This window comes from Patagioenas fasciata, chromosome 2 (genome assembly GCF_037038585.1).
Source record: "Patagioenas fasciata isolate bPatFas1 chromosome 2, bPatFas1.hap1, whole genome shotgun sequence".
In the NCBI taxonomy this organism is placed as follows: domain Eukaryota; kingdom Metazoa; phylum Chordata; class Aves; order Columbiformes; family Columbidae; genus Patagioenas; species Patagioenas fasciata.
The window spans coordinates 144,927,779-144,952,663 of NC_092521.1; positions in this window are offsets into that span (position 1 = coordinate 144,927,779).

Consider the following 24,885-nt stretch of genomic DNA (forward strand, 5'->3'; position numbering starts at 1 on the left):
CTCCTTACCCCTTCTCCCATGCTGGGCATTCAACCCTCTGGGTGGCACAGGTGCAGGCACATGTGCATAACCTCCCCCTGGCTGCAGAGCTAGTCAAAGGTGCTCTGCTCCAGAAACTGCATTTAAATAGGTACAGTGCTGGACTTATCTGAGTATAAGAATCTGGAGCTAATGCTTTTTCTGGGCCATGGGCATAGTATTAAAAGCTTGCATACACCTGTATTTGCCCATGGAGACAGATCATGGGTGCCTAACAAAAGGATCGACTTTCTTCTCTTTCAGATCAGTCATAAGGTGTGAGCAAAGGAATGCCAGGCATCAGTGCTATAATGGCACCTGGATTTCTTCTTTCAAGTTATACTATTTCCTTCTCTTGTCAACCTCTATCCACAGCTGACTACCCAATGGGCCAGTCCTGGCAAATGGGACATTGGTGCACATGTCTCCTTGGCTGTCCCACTTCCCACTCAGTCCCAGCATCTGTGCACACAATGAGAGTACAAAAAATGAGTTTGCTGGCAACACACAAAAGGGGTGAAACCCCCTCCCTCAGTTCTGTTGCAGGGCAGACCTGTGCTTTATGGCATTTGTCACTTATGGTGCAGGTTGCGAGCATAGACTGAAGGGAAGTATATGATAACACAATTAGGAGAAGCAGGTAATGGAAAGAGAGTGAGGGAAGGAAAGGGACCAAAGAGGAAAGAGTAAAAGATGAGAACTGTGGTGGGTAGAAGACTGAAACTGATTCAGGAAATATATTACCAGGAGAGCTGCTGCACAGACCACAAAACTCAACAAGTAGACAATATTAATCTAGAATTCAAGTTAGACTTTACATTAAATGGAAAGCCAGGGGACATGTATTAACAGCTACACTGCTGCGCTTGCCTCTGAAGGTTCTCCACTTGAACTCAACCACGGGCATATCCTAAAGGCCTTTGGCCTCCAAATTGACTGAGCACAGTATCTGTCCCACCTGATGGGATAGAGAGGACACATCATCACAGTTGCATGGATGAATTTCTCTACAGTTTTTACTTCCAGCTCTCTGTGTATGCTTGTGTCACTTGTTGACCTGAGAACAAAGAGCTTTTGGTATATATTTCCTGCCTTTTCACTATGTTTTGAAAAATTACCATTGCTGCTATTTATTTGAGCTACAGTGATACACACTCACAGGGGATCTTTCCTGTCTGTCTCACATTATGTACCTTATTCCCATAACAAACAACTGGTCCCTCTTGCATTTCTCACTCCACTAATCCAGATACTCTTGAGAATGGTACTATATAAATACCCAGATAGATAAATCAGCAAGATTTTTCTTTGCTCCATACTCTGATAGGAAGGAATCTGGGGATTGTGCATTCCTCAGTAGTCTCTCCTTGTTTGTATAATAAAGTATCTTTTCTACCACACCAGCAAGAGATGATGAGAGGTATCTGGTGCCAATGAACTCTTGTACTTGCTTAGAATACTAGAGCGCTATTGTTTTTAATATTTAAAGCTGCAATGTTTCCATGTAACTGGGGAAATAGCTTTTTGTGTTTAAATATTTCATGGCTTGTTGGAGTCCAAGAACAAGAAGAATTTCTTCAGTATGTCAGAGGCCCACCCCGACTGAAAAGTTTTTTGTTAACCCTTGAATGTGTTAAAATTGCTCTGTATTGCAGGAATTTATTAAGTATGATTTGACACATTCAGAGACTACAAAGAAGTGGAAAGTGACTTTTTTTTCTTTTCACTTTTGTATAGACCTTTTTAATATGCTTTTTATGTTGAAGAAAAACTTTCATTTGATATTGGAACTCTAGCTTAGTATTTTAAAATGATGGCTTATAAAAATAGGTCTTTCCTTACAAACAATTCCCTCATTGCAGACTTCTGTAACTAGTCAGCACCAGAAATAAGTGTTTCATTCTTGTTATTGGCTATTTATTGCTACTTCAGTTGTACACATTGCTCTAAAGAGTATTAGCAGTCCTGGGGAAGAGCTACAGCACACTTAGCTCCTGTGAGGTATATTCAGGGTCACTCCAGCTCCAGACACAAAAATTTATCTGATTGTTTCATTTCTGTTCCAGTTTTTTGGTGCTTGAGTACACATTTTATTCACTTTCTAGAACAGATTTGTGTATGTGACTCCCTAGGCAAACTTAACTCCATAAGTCCAGTGTTTTGTCTTCAGAACAACCAACAGTCAGAAGTTTCTTCCGATCTCAGCTGGTAATAGTTGAAGTTTGACATCTCCTAAACGTGTGTTTGTACACTGATGGTTCTGATAGTGAGATCAGAATAAAACAGAGGTTGGAAAAATCCACTTCTGGTATCATCAGTGATGAAATAAACTGATTTGAATCAGAGCATGAATTACTGCAATTTTCTGCACATCCTCCCAGGCCATCAGTCATTTTTATTCCAAATACAACTAATACTGTCCTCATCTGGGAGATGAATTTTGCCAGCTGCTTTGCACAGAGACCCAGAATGGCAGGCTTATTGTGAATCTGAGGAAAAGGAGTGATGTAGAGTAACACCTTGGGGACATTTGGGAATGATGACAGTGCAGCAGGGCACACATAAATATTTGGGTGTAACAAACACAAAACATTTGGAAGCTTCAAAAAAATCAAACTGTCCTCATGAGCTTCTCTAACTTACAGGAATCTTTTCTTCAAATCTGAACATTAACGAAGTATTTTAGGGGAAACCATAATTAACATGTTCAGAAGTGGAAAAAATGTATGGTAGATAATCATCCTACTGACAAATAGATTTGTTTGCTCTTTACATTAAAAGTTAATGATGTGTGTTGGCAAGCAGAATGAAGTACAGATGATGGTTCAAAAGCACCCATGCCGGATGTTCGCTCAACATTTGGACTAGTTTTATTTCCATGCTCTACCATTCACACACTGTTCCCAAACATTGTCTGCAAGGTTGGCCTTAGGGCTACTGTAGCAGCACGCATCCTTCCCTGGCACACAGCTCCCCCCTTGCAGCTGCTGCCAGCAGGGATCAGCGCATCACTGGCCATGCACTCAGCACTGGCTGGCCACTTCCAGCTGGGGCTTTGGCCCTCTCAGCCCATTATTTAGGTAGACCTCAAAATTTTCAGGTGAAAAATAAATACCTTCTATATTTGCCCATCCGTCCCAACTTATGAAGAGCATCATGGATGCTAAAAGGACTTTTGCATGTAATGTTAGCACCTCCCTGGCACTGGCACTTGCAGCCCTGAACTGAGTGCATTTGCTGCCTCTGTGACATGGGAACACTGATGGGCATCTCACGGTGCAATTAATGAAAGGCAATATACCATGGAGACACCCCAGGTCCAAAGGGAAACCAGAGAGGAAAAAACCTGTGTACTTCCAGCTTTACTCTCTAATTTCTAGGCATAGAATTCAGTCTTTCTCTAAACATAGTGTGGACACCTGCTTTCAGTTCACACTCATGGGTTTAGTACACTGACACAGAAATCATGTTCAATCTTCTTTTCTGCCTGAAGGGATGTGAATCAAGATCTGTGCAAGCAAGTAATTTGGCCACCATGTTAGTCTGGGATAAACATGATGAAAATTGCTCTTCCTGTTCCACTGTGCATGGACAAATTCAAAATTATTCTGACCTACAGGGGAACTGACTCCCACAATGACCCTATATACCAGTGCCTACAGTAAAGAGGAAAATCTGGAGTTAGACGTTCCAGTAAATATTTAATGAAGTTGAAATACATTTAAATATGTACTGGGAGAGGAAGAACAGAAATCCCTGTCTTTTATGTCCCAAATAAATGAATGCCCCAATTGATAGACTTCAAAGTCAGGCTTTGCTTTCTTTAAGAGTTCAGTATCACTGTGTTAATACCGCAAGGATCCAGGCGGACCTACAAATAGCAGTTGTGTCTGTGCAGCCCACATAGCAAATGCAGGGCTTTGTGACCAAACTGGATTCACCTCACAGGAGAAGTGGCATCTCACCCTGCAGACAGAGAGCCCTGCAGCCCCTGCCGGGTGCAGAAATGTCAGCAGGACATGGGGTGCAGGAGTGTCTGTGGTGGCGCCGGTCCCCTGCGGGGCATGGCAGGAGCAGGTGGGCTCGCTTGCTGCCCCCCACAGAGCTTGGTGGGGGGTAAGACAACCCAGCGTCTGGTACCACCAGGGTTGAAATGTGGGTTTTTATTGATAAAAGTGAAGCTGTGAGAGAAAAAGGTGGGAGGTGAGAGGGAATGGAAAACATGAGAATGAGGGGGAGCTGCTTCTGCAGAGGTTGAGAGGAGCAAGCATGAGGGCTTCCAGACCTGGGGCCACGCTGCGCAACTAAATACCCAAAAAGATGTTACAAGACCCACTCTTTTATTCTGCCTGCTTCTCTGGGAGCTATGTGCGAGCCCAGCGGCACCGCTGGCACAGGTGCACTGAAAGCACAGCCACAGGGGCAGGTTACAACACTCACGATGCAAAAGGCTGTGCCTCGAATTTCAGATGATCCCAGAAAAGTATGAGCCAAAAAAATATGCATCTGAGAGTAATATTTGGCCTGTTGTGCTTTGATCCTTCAGTGAATATTGAATTTTAACTATTAAAAATACATGAAACGTATTCAACAGCAATCAAACACCACCTTCACCATGAAAAATAAACCTTCCCCGGTTTTGTTGCTTTCTTGAAGTCATAAATATATCAGACTATGTGCTGAATTCCTCCCCGTAAAAGAACTGAAATTTCGCTCTCTGTTAATAATCCTCCTCATTGCAGAGATTACAGAAATTTGTATACTTTGGCCGAGGTTATCTGGAAGTCTAAGTCCAAAGACATTAGTTATACTATGGAAATAGCAAGCATTATTAATCTTTAGTTTAATCTTTCAAGTAAAATGGCAGTCTACAAAACAAGGGAGAAATGGCCTGTGCCTTAAATCTGGCATGGAGTGGCAAGGTACATACAAGCAAAAACTTAATGAAGCAACAGCACTGAGTAAAAAGTGACAGTGCACATAGTGGATTTCCATTCCTAATCAGCACATTTTGGTGATGGTACATGTCTGCATCTGTCAGCATTATTTTTTATGAGGCCGGTTGCCACATGTGGAGTTGTCCTTGTGGAAACCCTCAAGCAGGTCACTTATGCAGATTGCAGTGAGTCCTGAGATATTTCAGGGTCATACACCTCCTCCTCCTGTTTAACTTGTTTTAAAGGACCCAGATGTACTCTTGCCCCACGCCCCCAAAAATAGCAGGACCACTATGAGTGCTTATGGTAGAAGTGAAGCCAGGAATTTGAAGAGTTCAGGCAGAAAGGATGGGTAGAAGATGTAGGGCACAAACTCATAATTATTTAACTTCCATTATTCATAGATAATCCATTGGAGGAATAACTTTTCCTCATTTGAAAGTACGGATTAATTTTAGCAGTCTCCGAGGAGCAGAAACTGACTAAACTAGAAACAAGAAAAAATAGCCTGTGACATTTTTCTGGAGGAGGTTTTATCAAAATCTGAACAATTTCACAGACAAATGAAAGTCCACTTGATGACATAAATGCAAATAAAATTAATCCAATTTGTTAGTATTTTTAAATAGGCTATTCCAAGATTCAACAAATGTTGAAACTGGAATTGCATTATGGACAGAAGTTTCATTTTCTGAACAGCCATGTTATAAATTATAAACAAAAGTGAAATTTAATAATCTGCTTTTATTGAGACAGTCCCCGAGTAATGCAATCCAAATACTCAGTGGTAGAACTGGTCTGGAATTTTCTGATTAAACTTTTTTTGATCTGAAAATAAGAGTTCCAACTAAGCTGAAGAGTTTTGTGGAAAGTAGTCAGCTGAGAAAAATTTCCAGTAAAAGAAAGTTCAGGGTGTATCAGAAATTTGCCTGGCTTCTTGTCAAATAGTCTCATGGTTTGCTTCAAGGACAAACTTTGATATATGATTCGGCCGCTTCATCATGCAAAATCCCTCATGCCAGTTACTCCTGGGCTTTCAGGTGTTTACTCCTACTGGAGTCCCACCATGAGGCTGCTCATGAGACATGAGAAGTCATTAAAGAACACAGCTGCTGATCAAGTCTATCATGACTCTGCTTTGCATCAATGAGGAGATCCAGGGCAGGTAGGAAATGTGTGGACGCTCCTCTGAGCCCTCACCTCAATGGTGTGACTGTCAATTTGTCCTGAGCTGGGGATCTTTGTTGAAATACTTGCTTCGTTGTTTGCTCTCTGGCTCACCCAAGCTCCCAAAGGGCTTCATTACAGAACTGGACAGTTGCTTCTCTGTTTTATGTAGAAAAACAGAGAACTACTCACTCCTCTCCCAAAAAAAATGTCTTTCAGAATGACCCTTACATCAAGATTTTCTACTTTTCCTGCTACATTGGAGCAAAGCTTCATCTGATATTAAATAGAAATCCTGAGTTTAAAATAGCTTTACCTCATGATCTCAGGGAAGAAATAAAATCCTATGGGAGGAAGCCTCACCCAGAGAAGTTGCTGCCTATCCCACACTCTTCTAACCCAAGAGTTTCCGTCTTCCAAGAGCCAGAAACCAAGATTTTCTTTGAACTGAGAGTTATAAATATCAGTGATTGCTAGCAGCCTAACAGAGAAGAACAACATTAGATCGCTCTTTCCCTACATATCTATTCGTGTCTATGTTAATTATCTTGTAGATTTATTAAAGGCTTATGTTGTTAAAAGCATAGAGTCAAAGTTCATTATAAAGACCACAAAACACTGTATGAGTTACATCACCAAACTGGCTCATCTCTGTTCCAGGAAGTCAGCTTTTAATTTTTCTTGCCCATAATAGCAGAGGTTGCTGGAGAGCGATAACAGAAAACTCAGGGGTTGTAGGACTGGATGCAGCTGTGTTTCAAATGGAGAACCTGCATGACCTGCAACCCCTTACCTTAACCAGTTTAATCAGATTAATTTGAACCTGTCTTTTGCCTTACATTTCCTCTCCCCTTTCTCAGAATTATGGAGTAAACTAAAATGACAGTCTACTTATGAAAAAATATTCTTAAAAGCTGGTATAACCAAGCAGCATTTGTGAAACCAACTGTAATAATACATCACATGATTTTGTTCTCCACTGACTCACGTACCTCTTCCCCTTCTCCTCAGACAGACCGCTATGACTCCATTTGTTACTGATCATTATTGCAGCATATTATGCATGGAAATAAAGCATTTGCTACAGATAGCTGTACTTTGGCTTGACCTACACTTGGGCAAAATGAGGTTTTCTGCTAAATATGTGAAGATGTGAAAGAATACACTGGTAAAGACTGTGACAGACCTTTGAGCAAATGCTCGTGGATTATATTAGGTTTACTTACAATTAAATCTGAAATTAGCATGTGGGTGGTAATTTATCTTGGGCGACACAGATTGAAGCAGGCCTCTTACCACAACACCTGCCAGGAATATCTAGCCTAAAAATCACAGTTTTCCATCTGGAGGGAATAAAAAGGGGTGGGAGGCAGGCGGCAGGCCTAGGCAGCCCACACAGACAGATCTTGGGTTCAGAGGGACCCATTCCTGTCAGCTGAAAATCCCAGAGCTGGGACTCTGTGGAGGTCCAAGCCTGCTGCTGGTGGTGTTTGGGAGCAGAGAGGTGAAAGGAGGAGCTGAGGTCTTTCAGCAGATGTACTGGCACGCTCACCACAGCAGTGCAGAATCGTATCAGGGGAAAATTATTTATCTCTGGCTCTCTGTCAGGGTTTTCAGTAGCTGAGACTTTCTGCTTGTGAAATATCTCCTTGGTGAGCAAATTGCCCTCTTGTGCTGCTCTTCTGAGCTTTCACATGCTTCACCCAGCACAGTCTGACTGACTCCACAAAAGCCCAGTAAAATCAGATGTGTGATGCTGGACAGTGATTTGCCGAACCTCATTTATATGAAAACTATATCAATATTGTTACTGCTGTGGCGATCCGAAGCAGAAAGTAATCTTCTATTCATGAATACACATATTCATCCACTATACTCATCTTTGATGGCTAGGTACCAATAATTTAGCAAGCGACATATTCTGACATCCACTCCAGAAGTTCAGCCTGTCTCAACAGTATAGTAGCATCAGTAATATAAGGTACACTGACTTTCTCTCTAGAGCAACATTATTTATGCATGACATAGAATAATGCCTAACAGAAGCAATGAAAGGAAGAAAAGTGCAACCAGCTAGTGTGTATATGATATGACCTTGTTAACATTTCACCGCAGTATAATCTTTTCGTACTTCCAAGCATGATAAGTTAATGAATGCCGCTGTGCGATGCGTTGGAGCTGACAGATAGACATGCATTTTAAAAACCTGGTTCAGCAACTGTCACTTTACCATTAAGAAAAATGTACATTGGACTGAAGAATCAAAAGAAGAAACCATATAGAAACAATAAAAATCCTTCCTCATATTATTTGGAATATGTGCAAATACCCTGCAGCTTCCATCTGCAGAATTTGGTGAGAATAATCTAAATGAGAAACATGTATTGTGGCAAAAACCTGAGAGTTTAATCTAGGGATCATGAATATTGGCATGAAAGACTGCCAGTTACGTGTGGATCTGAGGACTTGGTACTCACATAGAAAACACCCAGACAGGGCTACAAAAGCTGGTCTCAGAAAAGGTTATTCAGCTCAAGCTTGTGTGTATTTAATGCGGGATCTCACTTATTAATAAATTTGGAAAAAAAATTAATGCGACATGAATAGGACACAATTTAAAATGCTATCACTGTGTAAGCTTACTTATTTTGAAAGTGGCAAAGCACCTTCTTCCCTGCTTACAGGACAAATCAACACGACTAAGTGGGAAATTGTGATCTGTCAAGTGAATGTTTCATGACACAACACAAATGACTGGTACCAGTTGCTTGATCCATAATATATCACTGTCAGTTAAGGATAAAAAAATTAGGAAGACAGATAAATCTTTCACATCAAATACTACACTGACAGAGAGTAACCCTGTTGCATCAACTCTGACGGCTGAGAATCGTCAGCAAAACTGCTCGATCTTGACACAGCAGAAGTAAGATCTAGATTGTTTTTGTGGGGAGAAAAATATTGTCCCACGGAACAAGTAGTGCAGTTCTAACTGTGTTCTTGCCCTGCACTAATGCCTTTCACTTTCTCTCTCACCCAAAAATGTACTAATTCAAAAGGAATAAAGGATTTTTGTAATATTCAAACTATACCTCAATTGTGCAGACTGTATTCAACATTCAGGTTCTGTGAACACCATCCTGCTTGTTTGTAATTTTTGGATTGCTTGAAAATATGTTTTTGTTGCCTCACTTCTACTCCACAGCAGCTCTATTGCCACAAGCCCCAGTCATTCTGTCAGTCGATCATATAGTAAGTCCTCTGTGTGATGTTTCTTTCAGTCCTTTATTTTAGTTTCTCCTACACTCTAACATAAAAATCTATTGTTCTCATCTCTTTGAATCATGAGAACTGTTCTTGCTTGATCACCTCAAACATATTTGGTCTTGGCTAAACATCTGGCGTAGAACTAGATTATTTTTCCAGATTTTATGGCAATTTGGTACTGGTGAAAGGAATTGGTAGTGACATGGCTTTTGAAGAGAGCTGTAAGTCTCCTGATGATTAAAGAGATGAACAGCTAACTTTCTAAATAAACTAGAGTGGCCCTGAGGAGGACCTGAGGTTCTTATGTGTGCTAAAGATATGAAATACTAATTAAAAAAAAACCCAGATTTTCTTCATTCTTTTTTTTTAAAATAGAAAATATGAGAACTAATTGGAATATATGAAGTAGTTACTTTTTTGCTTTAATTATAAGGAATACACCAATTACTCCTGGATGTGTGTAGAAAATATATAAATATACTTTAAAAAAATAAAATGAGAAATAGGTCACTGCTGTAGAGAGAGGTTTGTTACTCATAGAGCAAAAAGTAATTTTCCCTGACAGTTTCTCTATGAAACAGAAAAACAAACAAACTAACTAACTAAAAACAAACAAACAAATAAAAACACACACACAAAAAAACCACAACAGGAAAGCATTGAAGGACTGGCAATGTTGTTTCATAAACTGAAATAAAGGTTATCCACACAGGTCTGAAACCACTGTTATCTAGAGCTCTTACACAGAAGAAATTCATGTTTCCAGATGAAAGGCTTGAAAATGTATGTGACACACCCACCCACGCATTCATGGTAATGTAATAAGTGCAGTGAAGTATTAAATGCTAACGAATTTGGACCACAATATATTGGAATTACAGTTGCCATAATATTGTAAAGTTTAGTTACAGAATAAATGCACTGGAAATAACTAATAATTTTATTTGGAATACTATTCATTGTTGAAATCGCAGGAAGATGTGCCAGGGGAGGTTTAGGTTGGACGTGAAGAAAAGGTTCTTCACCCAGAGGGTGGTGGAGCACTGGAACAGGTTCCTCAGAGAGGTGTCACAGCCCCAAGCCTGACAGTGTTCAAGAAGTGATTAGAAAATGCCATCAGACACATGGTGTGAACTTTGGGCTTGTCCTGTGCAGGGACAGGAGTTGCATTCAACGATCCTTGTGGGTCCTTTCCAACTCAAGACATTCAATGATTCTATGAAAGTGGTTTAAATCACTGAAATGAAGCAGTAAAGGCAGCATTACAGTAAATCATTAGTAAAATCTTTTTAGACCTTATTTGATCCTTTTCTTTATTTTCATTCTAAAGCGAACATTTTCCTGTAATTTTTCTTTCTTTTTTTTTTTTTTTTTCCTCCAGGCTCTAGTTTTTCTATCACAAGCCTTCCAAAAGGGCCAAAGGAAGGACCAAGAAAGATATTTTCCTGAAAGTTTTCAAACTCCTTTCTGTGGCCATAAATCATGGAAGAAAAATTGTTAAGAAATCTGATGAGAGAAACTTTTTTCACAGCAAGCATCCTGTCTCTTACAAGCCAGTCTTGGATGGAAAGAAAATAAGAGGGAAAGGAAAAAGAGAGGAAGAAGACATAGTACTGGCTCCAGATCATCTGATGAACTGCACTTGTAAGGGTTGTCCCTCTATCAGGAGATCAGAAATAAGGTAAACATAAATTTCAGATCTGGATCTGGATCTTCCCCATCTCTTTGGTATTCAGGTCAAGGTGTTACTGTAGTTGTTTTATAGAGAACAGGACCTGCTGTAAAATGTAGATCTCAAATAAAAAAATCCCAGGCTCCATGTTGATGTCCTTCTGGGTTTGGTTTCCAGCTGCAAGCCCGAATCCACATCTGATTTCTAACAGAATTTGGGATGGGCTTCTCATTCACTTTTTTTTTCTGTCTTTGGAGGATGTGCCACTCCCCATTACAACAACAGCTGCAAGCAGAGTATTTCATCTGGTGGTCTTCATCACAGTGAGATGCATTTTTCATGCTACCGTGTTGGACATACTTAGTGATAACAAGGGGAAGGCTTCCTTCTTTTCCAAATACTCCTCAAGTAATCCCCATCTTAATATAACCTAAAGATTTTTCTAACTCATTAATTATATTAATCCCAAGATCATTCCTGAAGTCATCAAACCCTTTAATAAAGAAATTTCACAGAAATGATGGCTTCCAAAAATGGCAGAGACACATTAAAAGAGGTTAGAAAACAAGAAACAAGTATTTGGGCTCCATAAATCTTTTGAAGTTTCTCATCATCGTTATTATTATTAGCTCAGTGAAATCAGTATACTACAGAAGAGATAAATGTCAATAATTGTTTCTTATTGAGAGTTTTGGTTTAAGACTGTATATCACCAGCAATGAATAGAGCTCTAAAGGTTTGGACATTATGTCGTTCATACAAACAACTTGGCCTTCATATCTGCATCTGTTTTTTCCTGGGACTGAGACCAGACTAAAAGAAGAAATTTATCTCCCTGGGGAGACTGAAGGGTGTCTGTACTTTTAGAATAGAGGGACTTGCTTAAAAAATGAGACTGATATCTGAATGATTCCTGGGACTTGTTTCTGCAAAATTAAAAGCAGGATTCATATCCCATATTTTTATTCAGAGCAATTCTGTGCCAAACCTGCCTTAATCATTTAAGCTGAGCTAAGTTTTGATGGCATATGAGAGTCATCATGAGACATAAATTCATTCCACTTTATTCATCCCCTCCCAATTCTCTCCAAGTTCTCCTTTGCATCTAGTTCCTTTCAAAACAATCCCTGTCTTCAATGGCATCTTCTTGAGTCCAGCATTCCCCCTCTTGCCATCCTAGGGGTCTATGACCATTTCATTTCTGCCTCTCCTCACTGACTTCCCTGCAGTATGATGCTGAGCTGTCCCCACAACTCAAGGGAGTTGCACTTAACTTTAGAAAGAGGCCAAAGTGGTGAATTTCAGATCCAGATCCAAATCTGAAGTTTCCTGTGTCTTTGGCCTTTTCTGACACAGCTTTCCAGCTTTGGTGCTCCAATTCTTATTTCGTACGTACATTCCCCAGTGTGTGGGAGTGCTGTTGTTTGGGTCAAAGAACTGGAATTCTGGAGTCAGGAATTCACATTCTTCTAAATTACTCCCTTCATGGCCTTTATGACTAGTTGCTAACTTGTTTATTTAAATAACACCATAGGGAGTTTCTCTTTTTTTTATGCCAACTTGACACATAGTTGACAGAATGTTTGGAAGCTCTGTTTATCTAATTTAGAAACCAATAGCTCATTGAAGCTATGAAAATTGGCACAGAATTTCTTTAGCTGGCCTCTGTGAAACTGAGGCATATTTATTCAGCAGCAACTTTTGAAAATTAGATGTTAATACATCCAATTTATCCATCATCTACCTAAACAAAAGGTATATTTACTAACCTCACAGGATGGGGTTTGGTTGCTTATTCTTGCAGACCCAGCTGCCTTCCCAACCTTCTTATCTTCCTGATGTCCAGATGCTCTATTCTTCTGATCACCAGGAGGGTTGTCAAAGGTCACAGCTTGCGGATCACTGAACTAGTGAACTAGATTAGCTTTGCAAATTACTATGGTCCTAACCCCTCTCATCTTACATAGCAGTAAAATGCTACTGGCTTGGTTAACAGGTTTTTTGCCAGTTTGTTATTATCTCCAAAAGTGCTCTGGTGTGTCATAGAGCAGTTATCACTCCTTTTAATGGCCTTACTCCGTCCTCCAGATTTTACAAAGCACTGCATGCTATTTTACAGTAGCTCTGGAGCTGGCCTGCATTAGACACAGCATGTTCTCCACTTTTAGTTGTTTTACTTATGCAAAGAACTTCGTCACAATAATTTTCCTTGCTTATAGGATGAACTATTGATTCAGACTGTCACTGTAGAGAAATATTAACATTCTCCCAGACCGTGCTGGAATTTGGCTCTGGATATGTACTGGAAAGGCAGAGATAAAATTTATATTCAAGGCAATTTCTGTGCTGCACATTGAGCCAAGCATCTGAGTTTTCCTTTCAGAAGTGCCCAGAGATGTTATTGCCAAGTCTCACCATTAAACCAGTAGACATGATTTTTGGTCTTTAGTTTTGTTTCTCTCATGGGTTTGCATTTTTTCCAAATCTAATTTACATTTTATTCTACATCTGCCTTCTTAAGAGATCAAAGTATTCATGTGCTGTACAAATGTAGGTTTCCACACCCATTCCTATTTTTTTCAGTATTAGGAAGCACATTATAACATGTGAAATCAGTTTTTCATAGAGCCAGTAGTAACAGAGGCACATATTTCTGCAGATTAATAATTCTCTTTACTGTAGATCTCATGAATTCTTCTCCTCCCTTTTTCTTCTTCCCTCATGATTTCAGAGTCCACCCAGTGATTTCAGTGATCAAGTCACATTTATACAATTATCTGCTTCAAAGACATTTTTAAGGAGAAAATTAAAAAACAAAATAAAAGATGAATTGGCAACATGAACAATTTCCTCTTCACTTTTATCATTACCATAACCATAAAAAAAAAAAAAATCCTTGTGATTTGAAGTGGAAAACATCTTTTCTAACTTGGTGGTAGGCACTATCACTATTATTACCACCACAAAAAACAAGAGTAAGATCCAGAAGTAGTGCATCAATCTAGATCAGTCAGCTCCACAAACAAGGATTCCTTTGAGAACAGACTTGGTTTGGGGTTTTTGTCCCTAACTTTGGCATTCTGGAAGTTATGTGTTTGCTCTGAATTAGTCACGTAGGTTTTCTCTGCAGGGAAATGGAGAGAGACAAGTATCTGCCGTTCTGAATAGATTAGTATAGGTCACCCTCTGGAACTGGCTATGTCTCTCCATAGATTTCAGAGGAACCTACATGACTGGCTTAGAATAGATATCAGTTTTTTGATGAGTAAGTATAAATGAGATGAAACCCAGTCTCTGTGTTTTCTTAATGATGGAGCTATATTATTATCATGTATGTAATGCATATCTATTAGTGCATGTATATAACTACGCATATACATATCTATACACATAAATAAACACTATATGTATATTTATATACATAATAAACAAATTCCACATTGTAGATATATGATGAAATATAAATACACAGTTCAGAATGTTTTCCTGCAACCAAACTTTGAACTGACCTAAATTGTTTTGTCTTGTAAATTGAAAGCAAACATGCATTTGTTTTCTCCTTGTAATTCAACCCAATCTGCTTCAGTCAGAATGATTTACTACCAAAGGTCACCATGCCCATGTAATGACACAGACATGCCCAGATAGCAATTTAACTATACGACAACAAAGCTAAAGTGGTGCTGCGGCCAGAGAGAAGCAGCAAGCCAGCCCGGGAAGCAGGAATCACAAATGCTAGAGCCAGTGATGGTATCTGAGCCCTTACATACAATTACTGGAGCAGTTCACAGCCTTTATCAGCATTCTGCTTTATAAACCAAAGAAGCCCGAGTCAAAACAATGAAGCACTTCTTTCCCTAGTCCTTGAAAGGAACGTAAGCAGAAACAGAGAACCCATGAAGTATATCAAGAATGTTCAAATATCTTTAAACTTCCCCTGAATTCCTCCAAAGCTACTGATTAAAAAAAAAAAAGAGACGGTGAAAATGTTCAATTAAATGTATTAGTAATTTATTGCACTATGAAACAATACCTGTGTTATAATGCATTATTAAGCACATAGAGAAGCTATGGTGTTGGCAATCGTGATCTGATATATGCATACAACACCATAAGATATAACAATTGGCCCATCCGTGTGAGATATGGATCACACAAACAATTCAGGGCCTGTGCAGCTGAAGCTTGGAGCGTAAGCAGAGCTGATGGGACCGTGTGACATGCGTTCATTTTCCTGGAACCTCAACACAGACAATAGCTCTAATTACAGGCTACTGGCCTCAGCAATTCCTCCTTCATGCTGTCTTTAGTAATATTTTTGTTTGTTTTCAAATGATATATTTATTCTTTGGTACCATAAGGACAATGAAATAACAGTCTGAAGCTGCTGTTTTTACTTTTCCTGAACAGCAAACAAAATAGTATGTACAGATGAAAAGACTATTTAATTTTATTTTTTAAACACTTGGAAGCTTGTTAAATGTCATTTATTCTACAAGTCTTTGTGGAAATTGTGGTTAAACTATGCAGATAATAACCTTGTTTGGCGTCTGTTAGTGGAACAGCCTTTTTATTGCAGTAAGCGGTGTAATTCCATGGAGGTTGAAGCTACTCTTACAAATGAAACACAGTGATATGTAGAGATGTGTATATATATGACATCACCATATCCTTCTTGTGTTTTCATTTTTATGGAGTTCCAGTAATACTTGGTACTACTAAATGAGTGTGCAGTTACCCCAACGCTTTTCTGGTCCTGCTTTTTCAGAGTTTCTGCAGCCTCTGCAGTGAGAGGCATGGTGAGCAAGGTGGGCAATGCTCACCTTGCCGTGGTAACGCCCATCAGCACACAGTTGGACCAAAAATGGTCAGTAGAGTTGTCATGATTTTGAACTCCTTCGTTTTAGCAGATTTGCCTTTGGGTTCATTACACTTTGACAATTTCCAGTCAAAAATATGGTAAAAAAGTGGTAGTATTTTTTGCTTATTTGTACCTCAACATTGTATAAGACATGGATGACCAGGGATGAACGTTATTAAAAAAAAAAAGTACTGCCATAATAATAATCTAGAAAAATAAACAGGAGCCATCCTCTTACAGAGCTGGTCATCCACCTTAACTAATAAAACACCATCAGAAAATACTCTGTTCCAGGAACAGTGTCTTTTCTGTATCATTATTGCTATATACTACTAAGAATTTCTTTAAAAGGTAGGGAGCTGAGATGGGAGAGAAATCCTGGCAGAAGCGCAAGTATTTTTCAGATGGAGTCCACCCATTGAGATGTTTGTGGAAGCAGCTACAGGCAGAAGAATGATACAAGTGGTATGTGAAAATGATCCTTCAGAATGAGTGAAACAACGCGAGCACTCAGCTCAATGCCACCTCTACACTGTACCAAAAAGTGATGCTGCCCTATTTCCAGTGAGAAAGTGTGCTGTGAAATCCTCAGTACTCTTCATCGATCTATTTTGGAAGGCATTTTTAGTATTAGGAACATTGATAAAATTATTAGAAAAGGCTTTTTTTTTCCTGTCACCAAGGCAGTTTTTCTGGTCTTGTAGACAAGCATATCATCACACTTTATGAATACAGTTATCAAAAATTTGCTTCAAACTGCTGTTAAAGACTGTAGTACCTTCTTAGAAGTCCAGCTGAGACTCTCACTTCTTTCATTGTGCATCCTTTTTGTGTTTAACATGAATTTATTCACATGTTTTATACCCTTGTGCCGCATTGCCCTTCAGAAGAAAAATCCTTTTCCTCCTGGACATATGCTTAGAGAAACAAATGGTATCTTCTCTAAGACCTTCTTTTGCTACATAAAACTAGTAAAGTCCTTTTAACTTCTGTCATGTGATGGGTTCTGCATTCTCTGGTTATTGTCCTAGTCTTTGCTATTACCTGTTCGGCTCCGAGTTCACTTTGCAGTGGTGGAGGTAATGGAGACTGCTCTAACAGTGCCCTGTGTAATCATGTCAATAGCTCTTTAACCACAAAACATACCATAAATCTGTGGTAACACTTGAAAAAACTGGCCCAGGAGAAGCACACAGACATGCAATATTCCTGTCTGGTTGAAATCCAGACTCAAGGGTCACTAAAGATTTAAGCCTTATTCAATGGAAAAGTAACTTGCTCACTTTTCAGCCAAAGGACAGGACTGACCTTCTCAGCATGCAGCTAAGTATGTCAGTTTCTTAATGATATTAAACAGATGAAAATTTGATAGGGGTGAGACTTGTGGGAGTGATTGTTGCAGGCTGAGAAATGGCATGTAAGCTTTAATAATAATGTGGTAAACTCGTAAAAAAAGCACAATTTATTGTTTGTATTTTTTGGACCCTGAAGTCTAGAGTCTCCTTCAGACAATGAAAGAAGCTTTCGTCCCTGCCCATCCTGTCCTCCTCAGACATGGGAGGAGCCCAGGATCCCTGCCAGTCCTGGCCTCCTCTCCCTTTCTGTTTTCATAAAACATTTTATGTACATAACTTTTTGCTTAACCTTTTATATTGTGTTATCTATTTTTTTTTTTTTTAATGTAAAAAATACCTACCCTGGAGTTGGAAGAGAAAGCTGTGAGATGGTTTAATATTTATCCCCATTCAAATGCGAGTGTCTGTTCTGGAGGATGCCAGGTGCTTCAAACGCTGCCAAACATATGGCAGGGCTGCGGTGCAGCCGCCTTCAACGGGGAGCTGAGCTAACAGCCCCGCATGCATTTCATTTAAAAATATGGACAACTATTCAATCAAAATGAATTTTGTCATCTTGGTCAGGACTGCATTCAATCTGCGTTGAGAGACATGAAAGGACACTCTGCTGCCCATATTTTATAACAATGACTCATTCAGCTGCTCTAATCCCAGGCAGATACAGTACAATGCTATTCCTTGCCTGTTCTTTTCTTTCAGCTGTAACTTTTCCTCTGCTATGCACAAAACTCAGTGGTTGTCAAGAAGGTCTTGTTAGCACCTGTTTTAGGGGCTAGCTACTTATATCCAAGGCTTTGCACTTCTATACCATTTTCCCCCTCTAACTCTGACCCTTTTTCTCCGAGTATGAAAATGTATCTCATCTTTCCCTTGCAGCTACAGGACAGGAAAGCAGCTATGGTTACAGATCTCTATGATACAACCTTTTTGCCTGATTTGTCTGATGAAAAATGTATAAGAAAGTAGAAAACATTATTATCCCAAAGCAGTTAATATACAAAAGCATAACAACCCTACTAACCCTAGCAGCGGCAGCAGATAACTCAGCTGTATTTTTTTGTTTAAAAGGGATTTACCTTCTATCACAGTTTCCTAGACTGGTTCAAATGCTCATTAAAAGAACTGGATTTAAAAAGCCTGAGTAAAATCCTAGACTGAGTGAACAGCGAGCCTCTTCCAAAAAAATTAGAAATAATGATAACTGGGAAAAATAAGCATATAAATTAATCTTTGGGGCTCATTAGCAAGATGTGTTTTGTTTCTGGAACAAGACTAACATAGATATTAAAGGCATGAAGCAATTTTAGAGGTAATGATCAAATTAAATGAAAATATTTTTTGTCAAAAAAATTCATAATTAAATAATCCAGCATCCAGTGCCAGGTTCCATCCATATAAGCATGTACAATTTCGCCTAATTCAGCAGAACAAAAGAAATTACATGTAGTAAATAAAGAAATGAATAAACTGCATATTTTTAAAAAAATCTGTTACCCTCTTCTGCTACTCCTTCTCCTCCCACCCGCACTGGGCAGGTGAGCTCCAGACACCAGACATTGGGCTGGAAGTGGGATCACTCAGCCCAGCACTGGGGACCCACCTCTCCCCACCTAGCAACGGTGACTTTGAGGGTGACATCTCCCCCAATCTCAGCCCCAGGGGTTCTGAACATGCCATGACCACCACCCTCGTCACAGCCAGCCCAAACCTGTGTGGCAAAGCCATGGGGAGCCTGGGGGTCACGGAGGTGCCCAGAAGCTGGATTCAGGTTTCTATAAATGGCTCTGCATTTGGTTCTTGTCGGGGTGGAGGGAGACGAAGGAGGAGCCATGGGTAGATTTTTTCAGCTAAATAATCAGCAGACTGAAGTAAGTGGCTAGACCACAGGTATTTGGAGACAGCAACTGTAAACTTGGTGTATGCGCTGACTAAAATAGCTTCTCAACAGCTGTAAGTTATTATGTAAACATTGGGCTCTTACATCCTTTATTAACAGTCACTGAGGAAACTGCTAAAATTTAGTTTTGTCTTACAAAAAAATATTGAAAAAATATTCCTTAATAGAATGTTGCAGCATTTCTAAAGACAAAGCATGTTAGAAAAATCGAAGCTAATTAAATTGGGCTAGAGCTTATTAAAAGTCACTTTTTTTTCTAAAACTATAAACTGTATTAGGGGCATACAAAAGGAGGAAATATTTGTATCCACCTACATACGCATAGCTCTTACTTGCAATCAAAGCCAAACATTTGAATTCAAATTACTACGCCAATGAATATGACTATTTCTCAACTTACATGTGTGTGCAAGGAAGATATTTTCCTGAATAGGCACTGAAGGTTGCTCGTGCAAAGGTCAGCAGACTTCTTGTTCTGATTCAAAGATGGGGAGAGACATGTTCCTGCACATCACATCCCACTGTGTTCATTGTGTGTGCAAATGATAACAGCTGGACACTGTTTAACATGCATCCTTGTGGGAACAGGCTGCCTCTGAACAGCTAAGCTGCTTCTGCAGTCCTCCGGTGTGAACATGTCTGCATTTATAGAAGCAGGTCACTAAATAAAACAGGTGACAGTCTATCTTCATACAGCCAGGTATGTGCTCCCATGTGGGTACATAACATGTTTTGAAAAAAAAATGAAGATTCTGCTAAAGGCATGAAAGTTATATGGTGTCTCTCAGGTATAATGAGTGAAAGAGAGAAGGAATTCCTTCTGCTTGAGATTATAACAAACAAAATGCAAAACAGACTCAGGAGCTATGGAGCATATTTTCAAACTGATGACCAGAGACGAGCTGAACTCCTGACCAGCCAGGAAACACAAAGATCCTCATCAGCTGTAAAACAGAGCCTGACAGTTTTGTGAATGGGACTGCGTAGTAGGCTAAGGAGGAGATCCTGGTATCCAAAGTCTAAACATGTGATGAGTCCTTTTGTCCTTTGTCTCCAAAAGAAGGAGGCATTTGTTCATTGTGTTCATTTGCACCACAGCTATATAATGCCTCAGATTTTTCTTGGCCTTTCTAGAGACCTTTTATTTCCTCGCTTCCCACAAACTTGACTTCTGTGATTTATTTGGCTCCCATTTGAAGCATCAGAGATAGGTCTCAACTAGAGACAGGACAGGCTACAGTGGTGCTTCTATTGAAATATAAATCTCTCAAGTGCCTTTGAGATATACCCAGAAAGTTATACATACCAGCTGTTGGATGTGGGGTTGCAAAGGAATTTTCCACAAACTCAGATTGGTGGGGATGATCAAGTGTTATCTACCTTACTCCGTGGGACAATGTGTTATAACTGTCAGAATCATCTGATAATTAACTAACAGCATAACCGCTAATGAAAACTGAAATCAGCAGTGAAACCCTTCATCCCTCCAGCAGTCTCCGTGACAAATACCAGTGTGTCTGCACCTTTTGCTATAGATCTGCAAGTTGTCATATGGAGCTGGCAAGCTTTTTGTGGCTCCTTTGTGGCTGAACATCTATCAAATACAGAAAAAAGGGGTTGGGCTCAGCGATCTAAATGGCCATTTTCAGTCCATGTTCATACAATAATGTTACTTTTTGCATAGGTTGGGCATCTGTGCAAAAGAGAATGGTAAGTGATGCCCCACAGTAAGGGCATCATGAAGTGGCAGATTATCAGCACCCTCAGTTTCTAGATGAATGACCTGGTGGTCTTTCACTAGGAGCTGAGGTCATGAGCATGCGTGTAACACTACCAGGACAGATCTGCTGAATTATTAATAACAATCCTATCTAAAAAGACACAGCTGCAAAATTCAGTGTCTGTTTTTGCTCTGATGCTTTAAAAATCCTACGCATTTGTTTCACAAAAGCTTCTATTTCAATATGTCTTAAATATCTTATTAAAAGAATTATTCTGTTATTATCATTTAATCCAGTAAGATATGAACATGACATTTGACAGTCTATGGCTGAAAATTCCAACTGCCTGTCTGGATTACGAGCATAAAGTTTTACAGATGTATGTGGCAAGCCAGTCAGGTCAGCAAAAAAAGAAGCCTGAATTTTCTATGCAGATCAGTAAAGCTGCTGCTGAATTGTTATTCTTCCCCTTAGTGGGAGTCTCAAGAGACCAAATGAGCTGAATTATCTTCTTTTCACTAGTGGACCTATCTCTCAGGGGAAAGGTCAAAAATAAGACACGGCAGGGAGTACAGGAAAAGGTTTGAGCATGCTTTGAAGTCTTCAGCCCAGTGTGGCAGCCTAGAAGGCAGGCATGAGGGTCTGGTTGAAGGGCTGTCCTGGTTCCCACTCCAGAGAAATCCTCACCTGAATCTTCTTTCCCATAAGAAGACATTTTTTGAAGGGGTCAGGTTGAAGCAGGATGAGGGTTATGCTCAGCAGCAGGTGAGGAAATCAGTGACAAGAAGGAAAGCAGACAAGTATCAAAGAAACCACTGGCCACTGCCCAGAGGTTGCTGGCCTCCATACAAACAAGAACATGCAGTGTCTTCCACCACTGAGGTCACAACACAGCGGGGTGCTCACATCTTATTTGTGATAAGTCAGGAAAAAAACAAGAGAGATAAAGCCACAGAAGAAGTAGCTTACCCAGGGGGTGGAGAAGTAGATTCACAACACTAACATTTGCTAGTGATAGCTCTGGGCTTCAAAGTGCCCAGGATAAGGTGCAGGACCTCATTAGGCTGTGTAAATACCAAACAAAGAAACCGTCACTACTCCGAAGTTTTACTAAGTAGTAATTTAATCTGAGTAATTTCATCCAAGAAATTTAAACTTTTAAATTCAATAAATACGACCACTAAGATGTTAATAACATCAAAAGTACAGAGCTCATTTCATTTATTTATTCTGAAAAGGTGGAGGAGCATCCACCATTTCTGTTAGGAAAAAGATTTTGGGCATCTGACAATCAGGTGCGGCTGAGAGACATGTCACAAAACTAGGAGCCAATTCAATTTCTGTTGATTTTGTTCTTTATAGTGATTTCATGTCGTTACACCAGTTCTCCATGGAATATATTAAACACCATCCAAATAGTTAAAATTCTTTAGAATTTTGAGTTAGAAAAAACACAGCTTGTGATGAGAGCTGAAAAATATCAGATCAGGAAATATAACTCTCCCTTTCAACACTTGAATAGCTTTTTTTTTTTTTTTCCTGAGAAAAAGTCAGCAAAGCCACCCTAGATGGTTTTAAACTTATATTGAGAAACTCAATTGCGACATATTAGAAAGATTGTCACTCACAAAAAATCATTCTCCTCCAAAACCGCCGATTTTTGTCCAGTTGTGATGAATAGTTCAGCTAAAACATACCAAAAGGCACAGAAGTCCCGCTCCTTTTCCCTGGGTAGTGCTTTTACTGAAAATAAATGTGTTGTTTCCTGGGGAAAAACAGCCAAAACATGAAAACCAGGCCAGAAGTAGATGGGGACAGTAATGAAGCAATGGGGAAGGTAGGAAAGAGTGGATTTCAGCCATGAAGAGTATGCTCTTAATAAGGTGGCTTCCCAGACATGGGGACAAAGTGTTCCTTTCAACACAGCCCCATGAAATGAAGTGTAGAGCTCACACAGGCTGTGGGGAGATGTGAGTTCACAGTTTAGAAAAGAAAAATAAACACCACCACTCAAAGTTTGCTACTTTCTTTCTATTTCAAACTGCACTCTGCACTTGTAAATATTTTTGCATGAGCGAATTACTCTTCCTTTCTGAGCAAGTCTATGCAACTGCTTTATTTCCAAGCAGGACAGTCCTTGTGGTGTCATCCTCATGTGGTGTCATCGTCAGCCCCCTACTAACAAAAGGGGAGAGGCAGAGGGAAGGAAAAATACAATTTGCATTACAGTAGCTTCTCCAGGCCTCCATGGGGCTGGCATCCCACTGTGCTCAGCTCAGGGCAGGGGACAGGGCTTGTCTGACCACTCGGCTGCTGCCTGGGGCACACAAAAGGTGTCAGTGGAAACAGGCAGAGATGGGAAATACCTGGGGTGAGGAAGAGAAAAGTGACTGAATAGACTTGTCTGATAACTGGAGATAAATAACACAATCATAGTTTAGAAACGTATTGCTACACAATCATAGTTTAGAAACAATCTGCATCATTTTCATTTAAATGACAGATGGGCAAATGATGACCCCTCCCATCGGAGCATCTTTTGTCACCTGGCAGGTCAATGGCACAGCTGGGGATAAAACCCAGGGGTGTGATTCTCATCCCTCCTTCAATCGTCTTCTGTTGGATAAAAGGGTTGGACAAATGTAAAAAGACTTGAAAAACCCTGACTGCATTCCAGACAGGTCGCACAGTACAGCTGTGCACCAGCCCCAGAGGCTCTCCTGAGACTCTCCAGTGCTGGAACTGTGCGGAGACCTCCTGGTGGGACAGCCTTTGGGCATGGCAGTGCGCAGAGATGCTGAGCAGCCCGTGGGACAACCCAGCCAGGTCAAAATATATCAAACAGACCTGAAGCTGCATGGGAGCCTCTACAAACCCAGAAGAGGAAAGAGTATTTAAATATTAATCAAGTTCTCCTAATTGTAAGCAGAGGTGTGATTTCTGGAGTCTTGCTTACCACAGAACCACAGAAGGGACAGTGAGAGTGGTCTGGTCCAGCTCCTAGCTCCAAAGCAAACGTGCCAATGCTAATCCCTTCCTGGCAGATGTTTTTCTGGGTGGTCCTTAGCCGTCTTGGTTACGGAGATACTGTACTTACCTGTCTGATGGTGAGAAACAGTCACTTCAGTGCCTGGCAGCTCAAGAGTGTCCAAATCTAGCTTTGAGCTCAGGCTCACATTTGAATAATATACTCCAGAGTCCTACCTTTTCCTGAAAACAAATAAGCAAACAATCTTCTGTCCAATAAGGTATATTTAAAGGAACACGAGCTTCATGCCTTTTTAACTGTTCCCCTGATTTTTTTCCTTCTGTCACTCTTTCCTGCCTCCTGTAATAAAGCAGAAGGTGTGATATGGACAGCAAACCAAAAGCAAACACCAAGCACAGCCCCTGACTGGATGGTCTCTCTAAACTGTGGTCTCAAACCTCTGCTTGCCCAGGAAGAGCAAGTGCCTTGTAAAACAAAGGAATACGAACCCCTCAGCAGTGATGTGGATGACTCACCAGGGAGACAACAGTGGGAATGTAATTTCTATCAGTGAGGCTGATTCACCCTTTTCTATTCATGAAGATTTTGATGGATTATGCGAGATCAAGTCAAGCAAGTATACACACCATTACATTAATGCAGTAAGATGTTCTTTGGCACCTTATCCCTAAGTACCTCTGCAGGACTATTAGGGTACCAGCAGTGTTGGCCAATTCTACAAAAGTCATGCTGACAGTAAAATGGAGATATTTGAAATGATTGAAGCACAGAATCACACAGAATCACAGAACGTTAGGGATTGGAAGGGACTTCGAAAGATCATCTAGTCCAATCTCCCTGCCGTAGAGCACATCACTGTCCAGGAACATGGCTGCTTCATACTTACCTTAATACTTCTACTGAGTGGAAATTTGACAGTCAGTACTATGTTGAAAAATACTGACATTGTTGCTTAAGGAAAATGCATTTTCCTTCCAGGGAGGGATGCATTTCCACATTCA